General features: G+C 38.6%; 1 long non-coding RNA gene across 1 annotated transcript in view; it reads right to left on the bottom strand.

Annotated features, from left to right (window-relative positions):
- LOC143412534 (uncharacterized) overlaps positions 1–16888 on the bottom strand; it is a 61500-nt gene extending 44612 nt beyond the window's left edge. Inside the window, exons 1-2 of the long non-coding RNA XR_013093056.1 lie at positions 16800–16888; positions 12918–12986 (exon numbers count right to left, since the gene is read on the bottom strand). This is a non-coding gene — a long non-coding RNA (uncharacterized LOC143412534). The remainder of the gene's footprint in view (positions 1–12917; positions 12987–16799) is intronic.
- Between the last annotated feature and the right edge of the window lie 5603 nt (positions 16889–22491).

The following is a 22491-nucleotide window of genomic DNA, read 5'->3' as shown; positions in this document are numbered from 1 at the left end:
CACGTTTTGTACTTTTTATTGTCATTTTTACTCACTGGTTCAATTAAGACATCAAAAACTTTTAGGTTAGGTTTGGTTATAGCTAAAAGTTTTGGTTAAAATAGAGACCATGAACATGAAAATAGACACATTTGCAGAAATTGCAGTAACAGCAAAGTCAGATATTTTATTTCAAGCCAGCATGAAAAAAACAAAAATCACGAGAAACAAACATTAACATATTTACATGTCTATACTTATTAGCCGCCTAGCTTACTTGTTTCTGGCGATTAAGGACCCTGGAATGCACTTCATAGGTTTTTTGCTCACTAGCGGCTTCACAGCTTGAAATATATTATCTCCCCTGCTGTTAATGCAACTTCTGCATGCAAGAATGCAACTTCTGCATGCAAGAATGCAACTTCTGCATGGTGTGATTTCACACTTTGGAGAGGCAAAGCATTAAATGGACAATGTGGACCGGCGTGTCTATTACAAGTTTTGGTTTTGGTTCATCCTTCAGATTGTGCATGGTGTAACTTCTCCAATATTCGTTTTTATCTGCGATTTGAGAAAAAAAAAAAAAACAGTAATAAGGGGACTTTTAAATCCAAGGTGCTAAAGCAATATAATGTGCTCCACTACTGTGTCAAGGGTTGTGAGCACCAAGTAATACAGCTGCTACATCCACTGTGTCTCTCTTGATCTAATTTGTAAAAACTATTATTTTGTGATCAAAACAAGTGAATCAATGAGTTGATGGAGATGGAATAACAACCAAGCTAATTGGATTTCCTGGCTCCAATACAAGCCAATTAACCTTACACTGAGGCAATTAACGGTGAATGGAGTGGTTCAATATCACAAAAGTGAGGCCCCCAGAAGTTATTTGCAGAATAGTTTGTCTCTATTGAACTGCATGGTGCCAGCCTTACAGGACGCAATCCACTCAGCTTATGCTGTAACCACCTCTGCACTAGCCGGTAGATGTGACCCTGTGCCATGTCATCTTTTAATGATGATTCATGCCCGCTTTCTGCCCCTGTAGCTGGATACTCCTCACCTCTCTGCATGTTAATGATGACTTTCCTTCTGAATGGGTGCTGTAGGTTCATCCAGTGCAAGGGTTTATACATGGCTCACTAGAGACCCTCGGCAGACCTCAGTGTGATAAACACATGATTAGAGAGACAAATGAGATTAGGGCCAATCATCTCCCGCCTACTGTGACCATTAAAACAACACGTAGCAACAATAGATCAGTACTAATTGGATGCAGAATATGACCGTAACAACACATTGCTTCCATCAGTCACTGAGACTGTCTTTGAGGGGAACTTGAGTTGACCTAATAATTTACATCATTGTTGTTTCAATTTTTTAACAGCAGTAACTTTAAAAGTCAGAGGGTCAGTTGTAAAGATTGCTTCTGTTTTGCTCATCTGGTTGTTTCCACAGCATTACAGTAAATCTGGATGAGCTCCACCGACACATGACATTTCTATACTAAACCATGCAACATGAAAATAAAATAAAACTATGTAAAAGCAAATATTTTGTGTATTCTGGTTTTGTTTTGTCTTCTTAACCACATTTGTATACACATAGATACTGCTTTAATCTCTGCTGTTTATTGAAATGTCCCAACTCAATGCAAATCTATGCCAACAGGAGATCTATCTACAATTAAAAATCATCATAGCCTGCTGCGTTTTCAAGTCATTTTCAAGCATTTTAGTTTGTTACAAATGCAAAAAAATAAAAATGTTTAATTGAAAATACTGGCTTTCATACTTTTAATAGGCCTATAATATCAGAGTTAACAGGAAACTGCTGCTGCTTTTGTGAAGGCCAACCATAAAAATTGATTGCAAGATGTAAAGACTGCAGGGATTACTCCCATCATTTAAACGAGCGGTCTGTCGAGTCAGTCTGACTGAAATGAGAGCTGCACACTAAGGGCTCAGCTCAGTTTGCTCTGTCTCTTCTCCTCACTCCTACTGTAGGTGCCTGCCTTTATGTTTTGGGAAGCTACACATAAAATAAATATTAAAAAAGAAAATCTAAAAAGAAATCAAAAAATACAGTACAGTCCTGTGAAAAAGGATGTTTTCGCAGTCATGTGAAAGATGAATTCATTTGCTATTGAGTTTTATACATTTTTATTGTTTTTTATCAGCTTTGAATGCTCCATTGTTTTAAATGTATACCTTTTTTATAGTTGTCTGAATGACAGCTTGATTGTCTATACAGTATGTTGGAGTTATAATGTTGTTTTTACTGCTACATAAACAAGCTTTATTATAATCATCAGTATTAATGTTATTATCATTACTATCAAACTGTCAACTACTATCATATTAAACGGAGTCATATCTTGGTTAGTTTTACTGTCCCTGTTTTCAATATTATGAAGACAACCTCAATATTATTATTTGCTGAACTTTTCCGTTCCAAAACACTGCAGCATCTACCTAATTAGTTTCATTTTGTCTATTTTCATTTAATATTCGACTGTACGCATTCTGACACGTTCGTATCATTTTAACGGCGCTTTCGTGAATTATTACTCTGATAACTGTCTTGGGTGTTTCAGATTTGACTCTCCTTTTTGACAGGCTAGTTACAGCCTGTGGGTTATCATAAAAATGTGTTGTTTCACATTGTGAATTTAATGACTGCAAAGGCTCTTAAATGAGACAGACTGTCTCCAACAAACTTGCCGCTGACAGCAAGACAGAAACCCAACCTTTTCTTTCCCATGACATGAAACCCTAAAACATTTAAAAATATACAATGTTGGCCTTTCCAAAAGGATTTAAGTGTGTAGGTGCCTCTGGCAAATCCCAACTGAAATCTCTTTCACAATGCTCTGCCTCTTATTAATAACATATCACTTAACTCAACATCTGTGTTCAACATGAGATGTATTCCTTTTGGACCAAGAAGAGAAATTCAGTCTGCTTCATCTACCTTCTTGGAAAATCAGTTTAGCCATGCTTGTCACAATCCGAGCCAAATGCTGGTGTAAACAGCAATAACAAAGTTATATTAATAGCACTGTTTGTATTATCCAGAGATCATAAGCTGCTAAACCGTCCAACCTTATAATCGGTTATTACAATTGCATATACTCTGAGAGGATGTTCCTGGGAAGCGATCATCATCAGTTCTGCAGTAAAACTCACATTTTCAGACATTTTGGGTAATGAAGAGACACAGATAGCTTTCCCAGGATTTATCAATTAATGGGATGGGCAGTTTCTAATCTCATTTTTCTCACAAACGGTCAACAGAGCGAGAGCTGCGGTGTTTTACATCCTCTGCTTTCTCCACAGAAGCTTTCATCGGGTCACAAGTACAGACCAATCATCTGTCAAATGGAATTGACCAGTGCAGAAAGTATGGGAATCTAATGGCAACGGATTGTAATGATGCTTTCACACTTCTGTCAAAAACATGACAGTCAGTTGGGCAGAATCTAATAAAGGTTGAGTCTAGGTTGCAATAGCTGTACTGGTTCAGGGATCAAATAAGAAGTTAAAGGTCCAAAGCAGAGACATTTTAAAGCTCCGTTTGTGTGAAGTAGAAACAAATTGACATCAGATTATCGACAGGAAAGAGTTTTTGTGTGATTGCTTTGGTGATGGAAGCTCTATTCAGCCTCGACACTTCTAAGTAAAAAGAAATGTCAGCAAACAAACCAGCAGGAGAGAGGGGGAGGGGAGAGCTGGCTATTGCCAACATGTAGAAAACACACGTGACGCAATTTCAGAATGTATGAAACATGGAAATAATGGTTGCGAGTTTTTAAATCAGTGCTAACTATAATGTGGCACTTGTACACTTTGTTCAATAACATTGCTGCCATTTATGGCACCAGCATACATCTGCTTGCCTCACTGTTTATGGAGCTCTTTTGTGTATTTATCTATCTATCATTTTATAAGCGTCTCAAAGAATTTACTTCAACATATACACGTCACCAAACATGAGTTATGAGTCTAAACCGGTCATTAATTCTAACGCTAACACATACATTTGGTTCACCAAATGATTAATATGTTTTCTTACGGGAAAAAAATAAGAACAGTGTTTGAGTTGGAAAGTGCCACGCTGAAGGCATCCAGATTGAAAAGCCGGAGTGTGGAACGACTCCTAGTGCAAACAGAATGACGTATAGCACCTCTGAAGGTATGAGGGTGAAATTAGATTCGAAGTGTCCATTAATTTGTGTGACAGAAGGCTCTCCTGGATTGTCAGTGTGATATCACTTGTTAGATGACCCACATGAAAAGGCCTGGCAGGGACCGGCTCTCTCGTCTATTAACAACTGTGTCATAGTGCTCAAGTGTGTTTACTGTCAAACTCTCGTGCAGGGTATCACTCGGAGCTCATATGCTCACCAAATCTTCTGTTGATTTTAAAAAGCCCTAAACACGCTGGCTTCCACAAGTGCTGATCTGTGTTCAGCGACTGCTGCCAAATACAAAGCTGCAAGCTGAAGGCAAACTTAAAAACCAAAAAAAGCCTGCTGCAGTTTACATGTGTAGCTGGTTATCTATAAAATCAATATTATTGCAGACATTTTCCAAAAAGCTGGATATTAAGATTTAAAGTTTTATTGCTTTTCTTTTTTTGGCAGTGCAACTCAAAATCCACTGATTTCAGGCAGATTAACACAACAATAAACATTCTCGAGCTGTAAGCTAAATTTCTGGGATCTTTCAAAGATTTTTTTTCTGGATTTTTGCTATGTGGCTTTTTTCTTTAAAATTGTGAAATTGAAAGTATTTATTTGCACTATTTGTTTTCTTACATGGGACAAAAAAAAAATCATGTAAGATATTTCAGTCATCAGCTCCTGCCCTCTTGTGCGACCCTGAATTAGATACATAGCTAATAAAACACAATAACAGTTCCCTCCTGTAAACCACCGCGAAGGATGTAAAATCCAATAATCAAGATGTAATTGAAATGCAGACTTTCAGCTTTAATTCAAGAGGATTAAGTATTGCATTATCTTTTTAGGTATTCTACCCATGTTTATCCAAAGTGCTCCATTTTCAGGGGCCTTAAAGTAATTTGACACACTAAGATAATTTTAAATAAGGATTGTTTTTGATACTTGGATACTTACCAATCAATAACTGCCTTAAGTCTAGAACCCCTAGACATCCCCAAATACTTGTTTTCCTCCCTTGAGATGCTCTATTGGGTCTTTACTACAGCCTCCTTCACTTTCTGCTTCTTTGTGGGCCTTTCTATTTTGTCTTCAGTAACTGAGAAGCATGCTCTATTGGGTTGAGACCATGTGGCAGACTTAGCCATTGAAGAAGGTTTTTTCAGCTTAATGATGGCCTCCTTCACGCGCACCGACATCTCTTTGGACCTCATATTGACGGTTCCAGTGAAAAGATACCAAATAGTTCAACACTTGGAATACACTCCAAACATTTTCTGCTTAATTTTTCATGGAATAACAAGCAAACACGCCTCACATGGCCACTTGTAAGTCAGATGTCTAATTACTTTTGAGTCTCTGAAAATGGGCAAAATATGTCTGAATGTCAAATATGTCAAATATGTCTGAAAGAAAAGGTATGGATTGACTGATATGTATTTAGAATTGCTTTTCATTGTGTTGCATTTTGCAATATTCTTGTTTAAATTTTCAGTCATTCAGTTTTTAGTGCTACTACACAGGTATAGTCAGACAGGTATAGTCTCCAAGTGAGCTCCTGCAATCAACACTCCCAAGAGAGGCTGCCGTGTCACTGGTGACAACGTTATCAAATCCCTGGTGATTTATTACAGCCATTTGTGATATGGAACAGTAAAATCTTTCTTAATGCACCCTTAAAGGTACAACAGAGCTGTAAAAACACCTTAGGGTGATGTTAAATCTTTCATTTGTGGGACTGGGGCACATCTAGCACCTGCTTTTTCACTTTGCTTCCTTCTGTCTTACCCTCTGCAGCTATGATTGTGCTGACGGTTGTTGAAGGGCACTCTGGATGAGTTTATTAAAAAGTATCAGCACTCAGCTCCAGCACCTGACAACTCACAGGTGAGTAACTCCCTTTAAAATAATAGTTTGCCCTTCAAAAACTAATGCCATAGGCAGCGATATAGTGCATTACAGTCCAGTAGCATAAAATGTTTTAGTACCCTTCATAAAACAGCACTTTCTTCTGTGTCCCCCTGTGAAAGATCTATTTTTCTTTGGGATCTAATGGGTCTCGTTGGAACTCCTAATTGGCAGTCACTGTACACACTGTCCTTTGAGCTGCAGTTGCTATGGGGGAGAATTCAGTGTTCAAACTGGCTTTGAAGTCCTTAAAAGTGAATTCAGTCTTCACTGCTGTGGCAGCAGAAATAGCTGTGACCAGACGAGCTAGCAACCGAACACGAGCGTTTTAAATTTAAGCATTGTCACCGGCCTACCACACCATACCAAGAGTGCACTTAAAATGGCAAAACTAGCAGCAGCTTTCAAAAAGACCTACCAGGTTCTCTCTGTAAAAAGGTGTGAGCTTTAGCAAAGTATTTTTAAGTATAGAGAGAGAGAGACACATTCACAGACACAGAGAGTAAGAAGTCTTTCATGTCTACCCTTCCCATGTACTTTAAGCACACTGAAGACACTAATTGCTTCTTTTTAAAATCCCTACTGGACCACCTTCACACATGCACACATTTCCCTTGACCTTCCAGAATCCATGAGTGCATATCAACAACCAAATGAGCCAGTGTGTCAAGGTGAAGTGTGCTTTTTATGAATTTATTTTAGTGATGAGATTAAGGGAAATCAAATCTATAAATAAGACCTGTTTGTATCATGCAGTTATCCAAAAGCTGCTGTCAGCATCTGTGCAGCGCTTCATCTCCAGAAAATAATTACAATACACTGCATATAATTTCATTTAAGCTAGTCTGTGTTGATGCTCTATCATATGCAGTAAGTCACTTCCCTTTGTTTAAGCACAGTTGCAATATGCTGTGTTGTTCACCTGTTAGCTGATATCCTAATTACATTTAAAAATGCATCTCTCTACAATTTTTAAAATCTATTAGTCTGTTTTCCCAACAATTTCATATTTAAAATATGATTAATAGGTTTATTTCAGGTGTGGTGGGAATTAAATAAATAAACTTTAATGCTTATTTCTTAAGCTAACTGAGCGGTGTTGTTAGTATGTTAGGTTCAATTCAATTCAAGCTTATTCATATAGGACCTCAAGGTGATTTAAATGATATGATCAAGATTCAATAAAATTATAGAGAAAATTATCCAAATATCCTCTACAAGCAAGACTTTGGTGGATGTGGAGATTAGTATAAAGGGAGCGTCTGGAAACAAATGTCTTTGGAAAGTTGCAATTAGATCCAGACACAAACTGATCCCGGCATGCATCTGAAGAAGACCAAAACGTTTTAGATTACAGTGCTTTCTGAATCTCTAACTGAGAGAGTAAAAATAATTAGAATAAAACAGACTGAATGGAAACAACAGAAACATCCATAGTTCCTGGAGGGTTCAGACACACGCTGAGCTGAATACAGACACACGTAATTATTTCCACAGACACTGCAGGATTCCAGCTAACCTCTATATGTGGGCTGTGTGAGGGTTAAAGAAACACAACAAGTCCAGCAGTCAAAATTAGCTCAAGGCAAAAAATTAGTTTTGCTATCTGCCTGACTCGGAATATATCTTAGATGGTATTAGTTTCAGCAAGATCTACCCAAAGCATACAGGATTACTTTGTATATCGCATACTTCCTTCACAAGAAAATCATGAGAAAATTACATAGAGGAAAAACTGCAGACAGAATATAGTGAAAACTCAAAGTGGCTGCTCTGCTGTTCATATTTTCTCAGAGCATGAGCAAAATAAGCTCAGGATTACTGTTATTATCAAGGGTCAATGTGTAAACAAAGCATATTCAGTTGTAAATGTTCTGTTTAATGCTATCAACAAAAACCTTGACATTCCTCAGCACTCTACAAGATGAATCCATTGACCCTCTCTGCACCTCCTGCAGGAATAGGTCTTATAGTCTGAGAAACAAAAGCTGAGGCATAGATGGCAGTTCAGCAGATAGGATTAGGCTGTAAGTCTTCAAAGAAGTCCCTCTCTGCCAGAGCTGCTCACTTCAGTCATGCTAATGCTGTTTATTTTTTTTCCTCATCCATTTTTTTAGCCCCTCTCTGTCTCTCTCTTTTCTGCCAACAGACAGCTAAAACATCATCTCATCACTTCACTGAAAATACACTGACGGGTGAATATTTTCAGAGGGAGTGTTTAATACTGGCCCTGAGAGCAGGCAAGCTTTCATGCAGAATTTTTGCCTGAGGCAAGGCCAAGGGACTCTCATACTGACAGCGAACCCTGTCTGCAATAAGGATTTTTTTTTCTCTATTTCATTTGGGCTTTTATGCTGAAAAACGACCTCCTCCCCCCCCTTCTCTGCTCTTGACTGCCTGTAATATGAACACGCACTCATACAGGACTCCGGGGAAAATAAACATTAATTCAAAACCTTTTTTTAATGCTACTTTATGCTTGTGGTGCTTAATAAATTGTTCCGGGAGCTTTTGTCATTCAGTCAGTTGTACCCTCTGAGCAGTTGTACGTGAAATATTTTCTTTGTGTGTGCGCTTGACGACTAACAGTACACCTGTACTTCAACATGTATGTGACTGATTTTTTATCTCGGTGCTGAGCATTTTTAACAAGTTAATCAACTACAGTAATCCACTCACGCTCTTTCAGCGCAGTTTGGGCAGTGGAGTTTCCAGTTAGTCCACAGAGCAGTCAAGCATTGAGAATTGAATGCAAGGCAGCTGACAAGCAATTAATATCAATTACAGATGGAAGCTGTGTGAATGTGACTTCACTAGATGCTTGTAGTTTCCACTTCTATGTGTTAAAAACACACACACACACACACACACACACACACACACACACACACACAGGCTCTCTAGCAAAAAGAAATGGTATATATCTAATCAAGCCCAATGCACTGTATTTCACACTCCACTAAAGGTGCTTAGAAGGAGGATTTAAGAGTTTCTAAGCCATGAGTCTGGGCACAAAAAGTCATCTTATGGTTACCACTGCTATTGCTTCCCTCATAATTGCACTAGCGGACTTTTCTCTTTCACAGTCAGTGGTAAAAGTGACTAGCTTTGTGCACACCGTCTGATAATGGCAACAAAGAGGGAAGCAGTTGAGTGAACAAAGCATTATGTAATCAATAGCGCTGGTCAGTCAGAACAGGAGGGTGTTGATCTGTTGACTGAAGTACTGTTTACATAGATTTTCTTTTCTCACGCTGCAGATGTCAAAGGAAAAACTAAGCCAGGAGGAAAACGAGAAGCATTTTAACATCACAAATATTGAAAACAAAAACAAAAAAAATTAACTATAGTCCGAAGAAAATGAATTGATTGAAGGCACCTTGAGGGGCAGTGATCTATGTCAGAGCAGGGCAAGGTCAAGGCCACTCGTGCTTATCTCTGTAAATTAAAACCATCTCGAACAATGGAAGGATGATTTCAATTAAATTGTTCAGTGAAAGATCTCAGGAGTCACTGAAGAACAAACACTATAGCTTTATTGCTTTCACTGTGCTCCCTGCTGTGACCAAAACCTCTGACAGCCCCACAGGTCAGGCTAATACCTCCTAGTAAAATGCAAGTTAGGAGTCTCTGGCGAAAAAACACATTACATGTTATTTTGCCAATATCTCTGGCTTATATAATTTTATATTCACATATAATTGGTGTCCAACAAGAAGAGGACAAGCTAACATTTGATACTGTTAAATATTCCCTAAATGGGCAGTAAGGGGTGATTTAATGTGTCCATGTTAAGCAATTGCTGATTGCATATCAGAGTAGCTATTAGATTAATGACTGTATCAGGGTTTAGACTGGTTCTCTGTAAGCCTTTCACGTTGGAGCTCCAGTCTGCTCTCACCCCCATGTGATCAAAGACTGCCACACTGTGAAAGCTACTGCCATCAGGTAGAAATGCACAAAGGGACTTCCTTCCAGCTTGACAAATATGAAGTCTTGTTTACAATCCCTGTATTGCACATGTTAAATGCCACAGGGAGTCTTAAGTGTTTTTTTTTTTCAAACATGCAACAGGTAATAATATTATTTGAGGAGGATATTTTAAGTACCAGTATTTTCCTGCACTTAACCAAGTTGTTCTGGTACCAAAATCTAGCTAAGCTGAAAGTGAAATCAAAACAAAATGGGAAAAGAAAACTTTTAAACTGGACACAAACTGTTGAGAAACCTCTGAATGTTAAGACTCACATGTGTTAAGACAGCTTTTGCTTTCTAATATTTGTGGGGCTGGAGCATCAAGGCACCGATGCCAAAGGACATCTTGCCCACATCTCTTTGATGCCAATGGTTTATGACAAAGACAGCATTCAATGCCATGGCATGAAAATGATTTAACAATTCTGTCTGCCGCTGGGTTCTGTGCAACAGAAAAAAAAGAGCTTTTGTTTTAGCTGGTAGCTAAAACCAGCAAAAACAATATATATATGTTGTAATGAGGCCTAAGAGCCATTTGTTGTCAGAAGGAAAGAGAGCCAAGAGAAGGGTGATAACAGCCAAAGAAAAACATTTTTTAAAGAGTGAAGGAGAGCGCTCCAGGATGTGCGAGTGTTCAAAAAGCAATGTTCAACAGGCATTTTAACCAGATCAGCAAGTAGCAAACCTTGTAATTATTAGCCTAAGACAAGATTGGCCTTTTTTTCCTTCTTTCTTTTAAGGGACAGGGTGTCCTTTTAATAACAATATTCCACTTTACACGCTGCTTTCATTGAAGTGTTTGTGTTTTTGTCATTACTTGCAAAATAGTTATGTACTGTATAGCTCATTATGTCATGTAAAAGAAGAACCTACATGAAAAGACTTCCAAAATATTCTCCAGAATTTGCTTTCCTGTGAAGAGTGATAAGGCAATTAATTTCTGAAAACAAGGAACACTAAAGTCCAAAAGAGGTGTCCTTATTAATTCAGGACACCTTCTAGCAGTGTCCCTGCTACGTTGACACTACATTAATAACCTCTGTGATTGATAGCAACACTTTTTGTCTTCATGCTATGAGGGAGATATCCATATTGACACGCAGAGATACTGAAAAATGTGTCAACAGAATGTCCTTTTTTCCATTTTGGCAGTAATGATGTGGTTTGCAAACATTTGGAGATGAAAATGAACTTTGGATTGCTGAATTTGAAAGTTGTCATATATTATTTGCACAAACGTGGGGGATGAAATTGCAGTTTGATTAACAATTTCAGTGAGTTACTGTCAGCTTTTGGATTAGACTTTAATAGTTGAAGTTAGAATAAGTAAAGATATAAAAGTAATTGTGATTCAAGCATTTAGACAGACTAATTTTCATAACTGAAAAGCCATCCATTTTCTTCTGCTTTTCCAATTCAGCATCAAGGGGAAGCCTACCCCAGCTGGTATAGGACAAGAGGGTATAACCAATTAGCCTAATTAGGTGCATGTCATGGGAGGAAGTAGGAATACCAACACAGACACAGAAAAATGGCCCCACCCAGATTTTGGATTCAAACCCAGGAACTTTTTGTTCTGACGCTAACCCCCACACCACCCTGCTGTCCTTAACTGAGGATTTGTATCAAAAACCAAACCCTTGAAACATTCAGTGTGAGCATACATATTTATATAACTTGTGTACAATTATTGCTACTGGTATATAAGGGCTGAGATGTGAGGGTGTGATCTGACAGATTGACCTTTGTCAGAAAAGTGGCAGCTGCCACTCTGTCTAACCGTCATCAACAGCCTGACCTTCACCATATGTCAGCTGCTTTACCAACAGTCCACTGTTTCCAGGTCTTTTCATTTTAAGGTGTGCTCTGAAAATTTCAGTTTTGTTTCCCATTTTTGTGACTTTTTAAAAAAAAACTACAAGTCCCTGTAAAACGTGATTGCTTTGTTTTCGTCCCTTTTCGGGCCCAGTGTGCTTGGAGATGCTGGTGAATTGTCAGTTGGCCTAATTAAAGCGATTTCATGGTTCCCACACTTTGGGGGATTTTAATCTGAAATGCTCCAGCGTGCTTATGCAAACGTTCAAAATTAAAAGCATATCCCTTAAAATTAGCTTCATTCTGTTTCTCTCCCCCAAGTTTGAAAGCCTTGCCTTAGGTAAACTGATGGGCCACCCTCTAGTGGAGCTGAACGTTAGCATTTATTCTTCATAATCACATTCAGTTAAAACCTAATTGGCAGAGGCAAGGAGGCATAAATTGAAGGACAACAAAAGCTACAACAAATATAAATTAAACCAATGCTGCCTAAATTGGTTGGCGGTATCAGAAACACATTTAAAAGAAGAAAGAAGAAAGTACATAAACTGGTTTAAAATCAGCAATAAACAACTAGGCAAAGAGAAAAGACTCTCTAATGTGTCCCCCCTTTAAGTTATGTGGAATAGTATACTATATGCCAAGATGAGAAGCAGCTCCCATGAAGCATTGCACTTCAGGCTCCTTTCCTCCCATCGCAATTAGAGAGAAGCACATCAGTTAACCTGCATACATATTCATGTCCCATCATGAGGCAGATCCATGACTGGGTGCAGCTCTGCAGTCAGAGCTTCTCCATTGGAGAGCAGCGGGGTCTCACACCCTGCAGCCAACAGCCAAACTGAAGAGAAACAGAGTGTAGGAGGTGCTTGAGGCTAAGACTCATTTAAGACATCCCAGCCATCTGACGGATGTCACCCCTCTCTCTATCCAACACCACTAAGGCCCTTTTTAATGAAACCGGACTGCTTGCTCTGCACAGCAAGCTCTTTGATATTGTCCACGGGAGCCTTATACAATAGCTTGATGTTAATTGTGACTAATAAATCCAGCCTACCTCCTTCTCCTTCTCCTCCTCCTACTAGATCAGCCATCTCACACCCAGTGCCTGGACCGCCTTGGACTGCTGCCAGGGAACAGAGACGCAGCAGTGTAATGAAAAAGCGCAGTGGCGGGCACACACACACTCATGTTAATTATTTGTTTAATAAATATGCAATAACTATAACTCCTGGGGCAATAACAGCTCAGTGCTGCATGTCTCCACAAGGAAGTGGGATTCAGTGATGCATTCCATGAAACTTCTGCAGCAGTTATAGTCTCACATTGACTGGATGGTCACATTTATACAGACTCTTTTTCTATATTGTTCTGTGGGCTAGCCTAATCCTGATTATCCCCAAATAGCACTGGAGACAAGTCACACACACCCACTCCTCAAATAGCTTCATTTTTTTAGCACCAAAGACTTTAATCACCCACCACAGCTCAGATCAAGGATTTTACAAGGGTGATTATGAAAGTTAGTGAGCAAAAGCAAACCAGAGATGACAGAGATAAACTTTATCCATGATCCTCTATTACAGGGGTACAAGACTATTGAGCTCATTTTCTGTTCTGTTGGAGGATGACACTGCAACTCATGTACAAACACAAGTGAATGACTTTGTGGAACAATGTGACACTATCCATCATCACAGTTGTTCTTCAATGTTTGTAGTTTAAATGCAGAAAGTGTTGCTGGATCGTTGGGTACTGATATTGGCTAATGCAAGTGATTTAAATGGACACCAATTTGGAAATTGCATAACACAGCCAGTAAAAGTCATTGCATTGTGCTGTGCACAGGCATTGAAAGCATATGATGGCTCTAGGATGTATCCAGATATTCATGTCACTCTCTTCCTACACTTTCAGCAGTCATGGGTGTAGAAACGTAAGGATGTTGAGTAGCTCATTCCTTGAATAAGTAAATAAGAGTTTGGGGTTTTTCCCCCCTTAACAAAACGGAGGAGATAGTTACTTCCTCCTAATTTCTCCAAAAAGTTTTGAAACACTTTCTTACCACTTCCTACAAATACAAAAAAGTGTGTGTGCTAGTGTGATGTTTCCTTGCCCCTTTTTGTGTCCCTGGTGTATTAGTATTGCAAAGAAATGTTTAGTTACCAAGATTTAGGCATCAAAGGCGTAGTTGTAAGTGGCAGGTGTACATGTATCTTTCAGTTAAATAAAATGCTTTGGCACAACTATTCTATTTTTCCGAAGCCTTCTGTAGGAACAAAAGTCTTTCAGGTATCACCCCTTGGTGAATGCAGGTTTAAAGCATTTCTACCTTGGCTTTATTCTTCAGACCAGGAAGCTACATCCATCTTTTATACCGTCTTCTCCAAAACTCACCAAAGAACAGTTGCTCTTATTGTGCCATTTCAGAGTCAGCTTGGAGAATGCAGTTGGTGCGTAGTGTTCTCACAACAAACTGTAGACTTAACCCTCTGATCACAGAATTTATATAACTCTAATCCAAGCAGAGTTTGTCTCCTAGATGCAGTAGTGATGTACAAGCCCTGAAATTAATAAACTTATAGACTTTTTTTATCCTTAAGAAATGAATTGATGTATTTTCACATATTAAATACCATGACAACTTGTGTTTTTTCATTATGCTCATCAGATTTAAGCATAAATTAAAAATTTATTCAATACCTGCTTGCTGTAAATGGCTCACAGATAAAAGCTACTCCACTGGTTTATTTAGGATTTGGCCCCAACTCCAAGACTCACTATGAAGAACTAAGCAGATGAGACATTATGCAAACTAAATAATTTCAAGTGTACAGAAACCTTAACCTCGCCGCATACTACAGGCTCACTGAGGTTGTGGAGGCTCACTGCTCCTTCTGCTCACAAGTTCATGAGCAGATAGAAAGGTTGCGCCTTTCAAATGTCAATACTGCATCTGAATTCGGTTTCTTGACTCACAGGTCACATACTAATACACTGCAACACAGCTCTGAGCATGTTTGAAATACACTCGGTATAGACTCCACCATCTAGCTTCTTTTTTTCCCACAATCCCTGAATTATATTCAGCCTCACAGTCCCCATCTTCAAATGGGAACCCTGTGGGTTTGTATTTTCTGCTGTCAGCCGCTGCCTAAGGTGACTGTTTGCCCTCTGTCTTAGAAGATCCTACACCATAAACCTTCATCCAGTTCTTTGTCACAGCATGATCGAAGACAATATTTGGGATCTCTCACTCATTCTTCTCTCAGTTGTAGTGTTTTTTTTTCCTTTTGGCTGTCCACCTCTGTCCAATAACTCCCTATTTTTTGTGAAGTTCAAACAACCTGAGACTGAGTGCCTGGAGCGCTGAGTCATCTGGAGTCTGGCCAGAGAGAAGCTGAAAGACAAAGAGAAAGGCGGAGGAGACAGAAAGCCAGAGAGAAAGATTCAGAGAGGTAGTCAGATGAGAAAGATTTTTGGTCCATTCCTGTTCAGATGAGTGACTGGGTCTGAACCAACTCATTTCAGTCTTTGTCTGTTACAATTTTGCAGTGCCTCCTAGTGCAGAAAAAGAAAAAAGTTAGTTACAATAACTTCAAAAATAAGTTAAGCTTGTGTTTAACTTAGTATACAGCCTGTAACACTACAGCTAATCATGAGATTTGCTGTGTATTAAGCTTCGTGAGAATGGTCTGAGTATTGGTCTTTCCTTTTTTTCCAGAGTAGTCTCAAAGCACATTACCTGCGTTCAGGCTTTATTCAAAACAACAACATCTACTATATCTCTACAAGCTCTTCCATTTTTATTTTTGCACGTGTGTAAATTCAGTCAGGTTATTGTCGCTCAGGTCATAGCTAAAGGTGGCATTTACTGGACTGCATTACAGCTGGAGGCCAATAAATTTCCAATAAATATAATATGAAATAATATAACATAATAGCTCAGTCAAAAAAAACAAAAAAAAAACAACAACAGGCGTATAAAAGTGATACAACAGCTGATCGCGTGGTAAACTCTTTTGGTTATATAGCTTTATAAGTAAACTCTGATGGGCCAAGTATACACTCGCATGTATGCATTTGTCAGTTAGATTAACTGGATTAATTACTTTGTGTCTGAGTAATCACTCCATAAATTGTTCCTCTAACCCTGGCACCGCATGAGCCGAGTTGTCAGATTCTCAGATCGTCTGAGCAACACAAGAAACAGCGAGATTATATGAAAGAGATACCAGCAAACTGTGAGGAAAAAAAAAAAAAAAACAAACAAGAGTTTTTGCGAGACCCCCAAATATTTTCCTCATACATGCTGTGACAGAAAGCTGCATGAGGGTCAGCAGTGCAGCAGCGTCTAAGGCAGAGGGTGAACAGAAACTCGCAGCAACCTTGGGCAGCATCTGACACAAGAAAACACAAACCACAGGGCATCTGTTTGAAGCTGGAGGAAAGTCAGGACAAATACCAATCTCCAAGAAGCCAAAAGCTGAAGCTCATTATTTTGGACTGTGGTTGGCTCAGCTGTGGGAAGAGTTGCAATCTGAGCTCAAACTTTAGAGGAAATGTCAGTATATTACCAGGTGTCACACTGATTAGGTGGACCTGTCAGCTAATTTTGAAACATCACAAAGTTAGTGGCTTTGAAAGGCATTTATAGTCTAATTATTTTCTCCATTTATATCCCTTCCCTGTCACCAGTACAAAAGAAAAATATCTGAGTTTAGATATAGTATTAACCATTAGAGTTCTATAAAATAATTAGAAATGCAAACTAGACCAAAATGGATCCAAAGAAAGCCTTTACACTGGTAATTTGGCTAAAACAGAAGGCTGCATTTCGAGAGCCTTTGCTCCTGCTAGCCTTTCTAAAAATCTGTCTTTGAGGAAATAATATGAAAAGCAAATTTTACTGGAATTTTTCCTCTTAATGACAACTTACTGTTGGAAAGATTTTGTTTCAAATTGGTAGAATTTATCCATCCACAATCTCTATTCTGCCTGCAGTGGCACGGCTCTTCAACTTTTGCCTGGGCTTAATTGCTGATTGCCTACACCCGATCAGGTGCAGATAAAGGCCTGCCTGAAATGAGCTTGGAGGGGAGACACCTCTTCACTTCAGACATTGGCGTGCTTTCGTGGCTGTCATTAGCTGAGATTATAAAGCAATTTAAAATGAAAATAACGTTTCAACAAACTCTGGTGTCAGTGACTATGACATCACCCATTTGATTCTGAAGCTGCATCAACAATCAGGCTTGCCAGTGCAACTGCTCGGAGCAGTTTACTCACAAATAGACATACCTACTACTTACTGCTAAGTAACAGGAGAGAAAAAAATAAAGCTGGAGCACACTTTTCTTGGATGGCCATATTATTTTTCAGATACTTCCATTAGAAATGCCCCAAATACAGCACAAATGCAAACAAGAAGTCCAGTACAATGACTCCGTAAGTAGTGTCTTCAAATATAATCAGCCGCAGCCTATACTTTTAGTCTAAAATTCAAATGGATAAGTTATAAAAACTAAAAAAAATAAATAAATAATCAAGCCCTGTATTTGTTTTGAAGGCTGAACTGAGCTACAGAGGCCAAAACGCTACAAGGCTCCAAATATGAGAAATTCATTGCTGAAATTGGATATGTTAACATGGGAGTCTGTGGGGATCAACCCAGTTTTGGAGCAAGCTTCAAGTTGCCATTGGAGAAACTGCAGTTTTTGGCACTCACACTTTGCTTTGGAGCCCTGGAGGTTGCCACTTGTGCAATCTGTGGTTATATCTGCTTCTAACAAAGCCTCCATGTTGGTATTTTCACAGACATGCATATTTATCAGCCAAGTAGACGGTTGGAATTGTGGAGCCGTCTGCTAATTTTCAATCCAGACAAAGTCAGTGGCTTTAAAAAGCATTTATTTTTGTTAATTCTCTGTCATTAGTGAAAAAGAAAAACACATCGACGAGGTTTGATATTATATTTCTATAAAAAGCTTACAAAAGCAATACTTTAACAAAAGGACATTAGTCATTGTGTGCAAGATGCATAAAAGACCAAGTCTATTCATTTAGTACATTTTGCGTTATTTAATTAACATTGTGATCGTCTATTATTGTAAATACAATTTGCAGGGGACGGAGAAAAACAACGTATCCTCCATAAAAATTAGCACTGAATAATTTTAATTAAGGCGCAGCAATTATTTCATTTATTTGACTGGCAGACTCTCATTAAACAGCACTTAGGACCAACCATTTCATCTGCAAGGCAAGAATACTTTCTGTCTTTCCGTCCCTCCCCACACACAGCAGTTCTTGTTCTCTCTCATTCCCGTAAGTGATCACAGCGTGCAGTCATTCACTGACACGAGGCACAGAGCCAGTCTCACTGACAAACTGTACCGCAACCTTTTACCTCTGTATGTAATTAGGACTCTGGACATACAACACATTCACTTAGCCTAATTAAAGAATGACAAAGACATATTGTACCACTTTTCAGCGGACATCTCGTTAGCTACCAGTAGATTCGAAGATATTTTCCCACTGATATTATAAAGCGAGTTCAAGTGTAAAAGTAGCTGTTTTTCTTTGCTCCATTGTTACATTCCTCAGACTTGTAGCGTCAGCTAATCCTCCTCAGTGTCTCAGACGCTGTCAGCACAAGAATGAACTAGGAGGCATTTCTGTCTGCTCCAAAAGCTGGATTACAGAAACAAGAAGATTACCCGTCCAACAACTTGAACAAGCAAAAAAACAAAACAAAAAAAAAACAAAGCTATCACAATGCTTCACAGTGTGTAGTGATTAACTGTATTCTCTGCTCGCATTTATTAATATAGTCTTGTAGCTGACAAGCTCAAAGAATCCCTACGGTGCAAATTAAGTGTAACGCTCAGAATGCTGTTGCGGTTTGCTTCCCTAAAAACCTCTGGACAATCATTTGTTTTTCATCTGCTTTTACCATCTCTGAATCATTGTGTGGTGTTAAACAAACAGGGTGTTGGTGGCGGCAAAGGATTGAACACACAGAGGTTTCTCTCCTGTCTGGATGAAGTCCTCCTAAGTGGTGAGAATGATCAGCGGCTGTTTTTTTTATTCCTCCAGCCTCTCATAAATCCAATAATTACATTATGGTTCTTGAGGGAAGAGAAAAGTTTTCCCATTAACTAGTGCTCATTAACCCACTTCCAAAATGTATAAATGACTAACTTGAGGGAGTTGCGCAGTAATTCCTTATCACATATTTAAATGCAAAATTCACCAAAACCTTGATTCACATGCAGAACACGTGATCCTGCTCACCGTGAGCAGTAAGTGATCGTTTTGTTATCAATATTTTATGATGTACATTAATTAACCTTGAACTGTCTGCGAACGGCAGACAAACACTCCCCAGTGACTGTGTCAGACATACACCAACATACACTGTCCTGCTGTGACTGACAGCATTTTAAGAGCTGCTTTTGAGAGAGGGATCCTTTTCTTCTGCAGAAAAGCCAAACATCACTCACTTAAAGATGTGTGCAGTCTGTAATCCAGGCTTCAGAGGCTCTTACCAAACCACTGGCAGTGATTTGCAGTCAGGCTCAAAGATCTGTCATGTAATAATAATGATTAGTGCTCGGTGGCAGTATTTGTTTGCTTTCTATGTTATGATTTTGTTCACAGCATATGGCTTTAAGGCTATCTTTTAAGTAAAAGCTTGTGCATATTGAAAAACCCAATATTAAAATGGGATCTGGATGTAAATTCCTGGGGCAAACAGGGTTGAGTTACTTAATCATTCATCCTCTTCATCTGAAAGACATTCCTAAGGAAGGCCAGAGGGTATGAGATGGATGACGTGGTCGCTTGTAGGTATAACTCCTCAATTTCAAAGTTAAATATCAAGCCGGGACAAAGCCCCCGTCTCTGCCCTACCATCACAGGACTGTCAGAAATGACAGAAGGAATACTTTGGTCCTGTATGACATGAGACGAGGACAGGACAGGCGGGTGTCTCTGATCACATCACACTGCTGATTACTGAGGAAGGCAGAGGGATAAGAGCAAAGCCAAGGGTCCTATTGATCACACAGATGCATTATGGTAAGAGATGGTAAGAGCAAACAGGGACAGTAAAGTGCCTTTATCTGACATTAAATGTGTGCAGGACAGCCTTGTCATATGCACTGCCTGAAGGCTGCACCAGGGAAACCACAATGACTCAAGTCTCACCAAAGATAAAATACTGTCATGTTCAATCAGTGTTAAATCAGTCTTCTGATTTTATCTCAGCGTTAATTTCCTAGCATAATAAAAACACTGACCTTCCTCTCATTTCAGTAAAATATACAACTGAAAAGTACGATTTAAGATCAACATCTTTCCCACATCTGTTGGCAAATAGTCAACTGGAATCAGCTGCTGACACACTAGCTTGAGAGATCTGGCTGGTGTTTGGGTTTTGTCTGTTTTGTCTTTCCTGAAAAAACTACAATCTGTTGACTGGTTCAGAACTTTTGCAAGCCACAAATATTAGATCAGTAAATAGGACTTGGATCATCATCTCACTTGTGCCAGGATGAATGTCTGTATTATCACTCTTAATGGGCCAATATTTTTTTATTAGTCCTTTATTTATCCAGGCAAAAAATGTCACTGAGATTAAAAATCTCATTTCCAAGATAGACCTGGCAATAATAATGCTCTTGGGGGAAAAAAAATAACTTTGAAAGTAGGATACTGTCAAAGCAACCTATGCTTAGGCAAATTAATCAAAACTGATTTGATAATAAATAGAACAAAGAAGCCTAATAGCTTAAAAAACAGCTCCAGGTCAGCAGAATTCACAGGGAAACCAAACAAATCTGTCCATAAACTCTTAAATTCTCTATTTTCCATCTTAACATTTGTTTTTTGAAGGACTGGGAATCCATAGCAAGGGGAATTGAGACTGGTCATTTACATATTTTTTTAAGTTCAGTGTACAGGTTACACTTTTTTACAATTAATACAAATTTACATAGAAAAATACAGAATCAATAAAAATACAAAAAAAAAATTAAAACCACTACCTTTTTCCATATTTAAATTTATGCTTATGTTTGTTTGTTTCATTTATTTATTTATTTTTTCTCAGAGCCACAAGGAAACCAAAGGAGATGGACAAAAGAACTATATGCAACTCCAGAATGTGGGTTTGAGACCCACGATTTAGGTAGTAAATGTGCTTTGTTTAACTCATTCACTGCCAGCCATTGGCAGTGAATGAGTTAAACCCATTGACTCATTCACTGCCATTGACGTCTATAGACGTCAATGGCAGTGAATTAGTTAATTTTTAGGGAATGATCCTGTTAGACTGCATTAGAGTGCCGTACAAATGGCTAAGCAGGTATACTTATCAAACAGAATTTCTTCTGTTTGATACCACAGAACTTCATCTGTTTGCCATTACAGTAAATTACAGTCGAGGTTTCTTTAATGATGTAAGGTATGTTGAGAAGTAGCCCCATACCTTGGAGACACAGTTGTCCTAATTAATCTTCAGGGCACATTTTTGTCAAAATTTACTTTTTCGATTGTTTGTATATTTATTTTATTCAGAAGAGCAAACATAAAATGCTTTCGAGTCGAGCTTTAACCTCTTCGGACTTTAAAGGTGTGTCTTTGTCTACAAAGTAACTACAGTTCTGACAGTTTGCTAGTGTTTTTTATTCCTCCTTCACATTCTATCAGATCATTTTGAAACGTAAAAAAATATGCAGTTGCGTCATCTCAAAATAATATAATGCATCAAGTCAGATGTGAATAATGACTCTACATTTTTTATGATCTCTAAAGCAAAAAACAAACAACAAAAGCACCCCAACAGCTTGATTTATGTGTTCACAAAACTCCCGTTTCAGTGAATCAGCAAAGATCTGGAGAGAAGAACTGAGTGGCTACTTTTTAGTACATCCGACTGAACAACTACCCAGCATTCTGGCTAAACAAACTTGGGGAAAATAGCTTTGTGTTGCCTTCTGTATAATCAGCCATCAATTCCACACTTGTATCTAAGATTAAGTTGACGGAGGAAAAAAAAAAAACGTTTGGGTAATATTTTGTATTTTTAGATTCTGTCAGATGATTTGTAAGTATAAAAAAAGAAATATTGCTGCTTCTTCTCAATATGAGGACCTAATGCATCAAGTAAGATGTAGTGAAAAGGAAAGCAGAAACAGAACAAAAAAGCACCCCGATAGCTTGATTAATGTGGCCACAAAACTTTAGTTTCAGAGTCAGCTTCAGTCTGGGGAGAAAAACAATGTAATTTTTGGGGTGCAGAAAAAAAAATAATAAAACACCAGCTAAGGGAAGTGATATTTTTTAAAGCCCTGAACCCTTTCCAACAGAACTGGATTCATGTGACCTTTTCTAGTCAGGGAACGGTTTACCAGTCATTCCCACGGATTAAGCACAAAATCATTAAAATGGCCGTGCTAGCAGGCAGACCGGACGCATCAGAATGAGAGCCAAATGTTATAGCACCTTATGGAGTGTGAAAGGTTAACTGGGAAAGGAGAGCAGACACAGAGGAACTCAAGCCTGAAAGCAAAGGACTGGGAAATGTATTCAGTGTTATCACACTTCTATTATTACATTTTTTA

Source organism: Maylandia zebra, linkage group LG14, assembly GCF_041146795.1.
Source record: "Maylandia zebra isolate NMK-2024a linkage group LG14, Mzebra_GT3a, whole genome shotgun sequence".
NCBI classification, from domain to species: Eukaryota; Metazoa; Chordata; class Actinopteri; order Cichliformes; family Cichlidae; genus Maylandia; species Maylandia zebra.
This window is presented reverse-complemented; position numbering and strand designations above follow the sequence as displayed.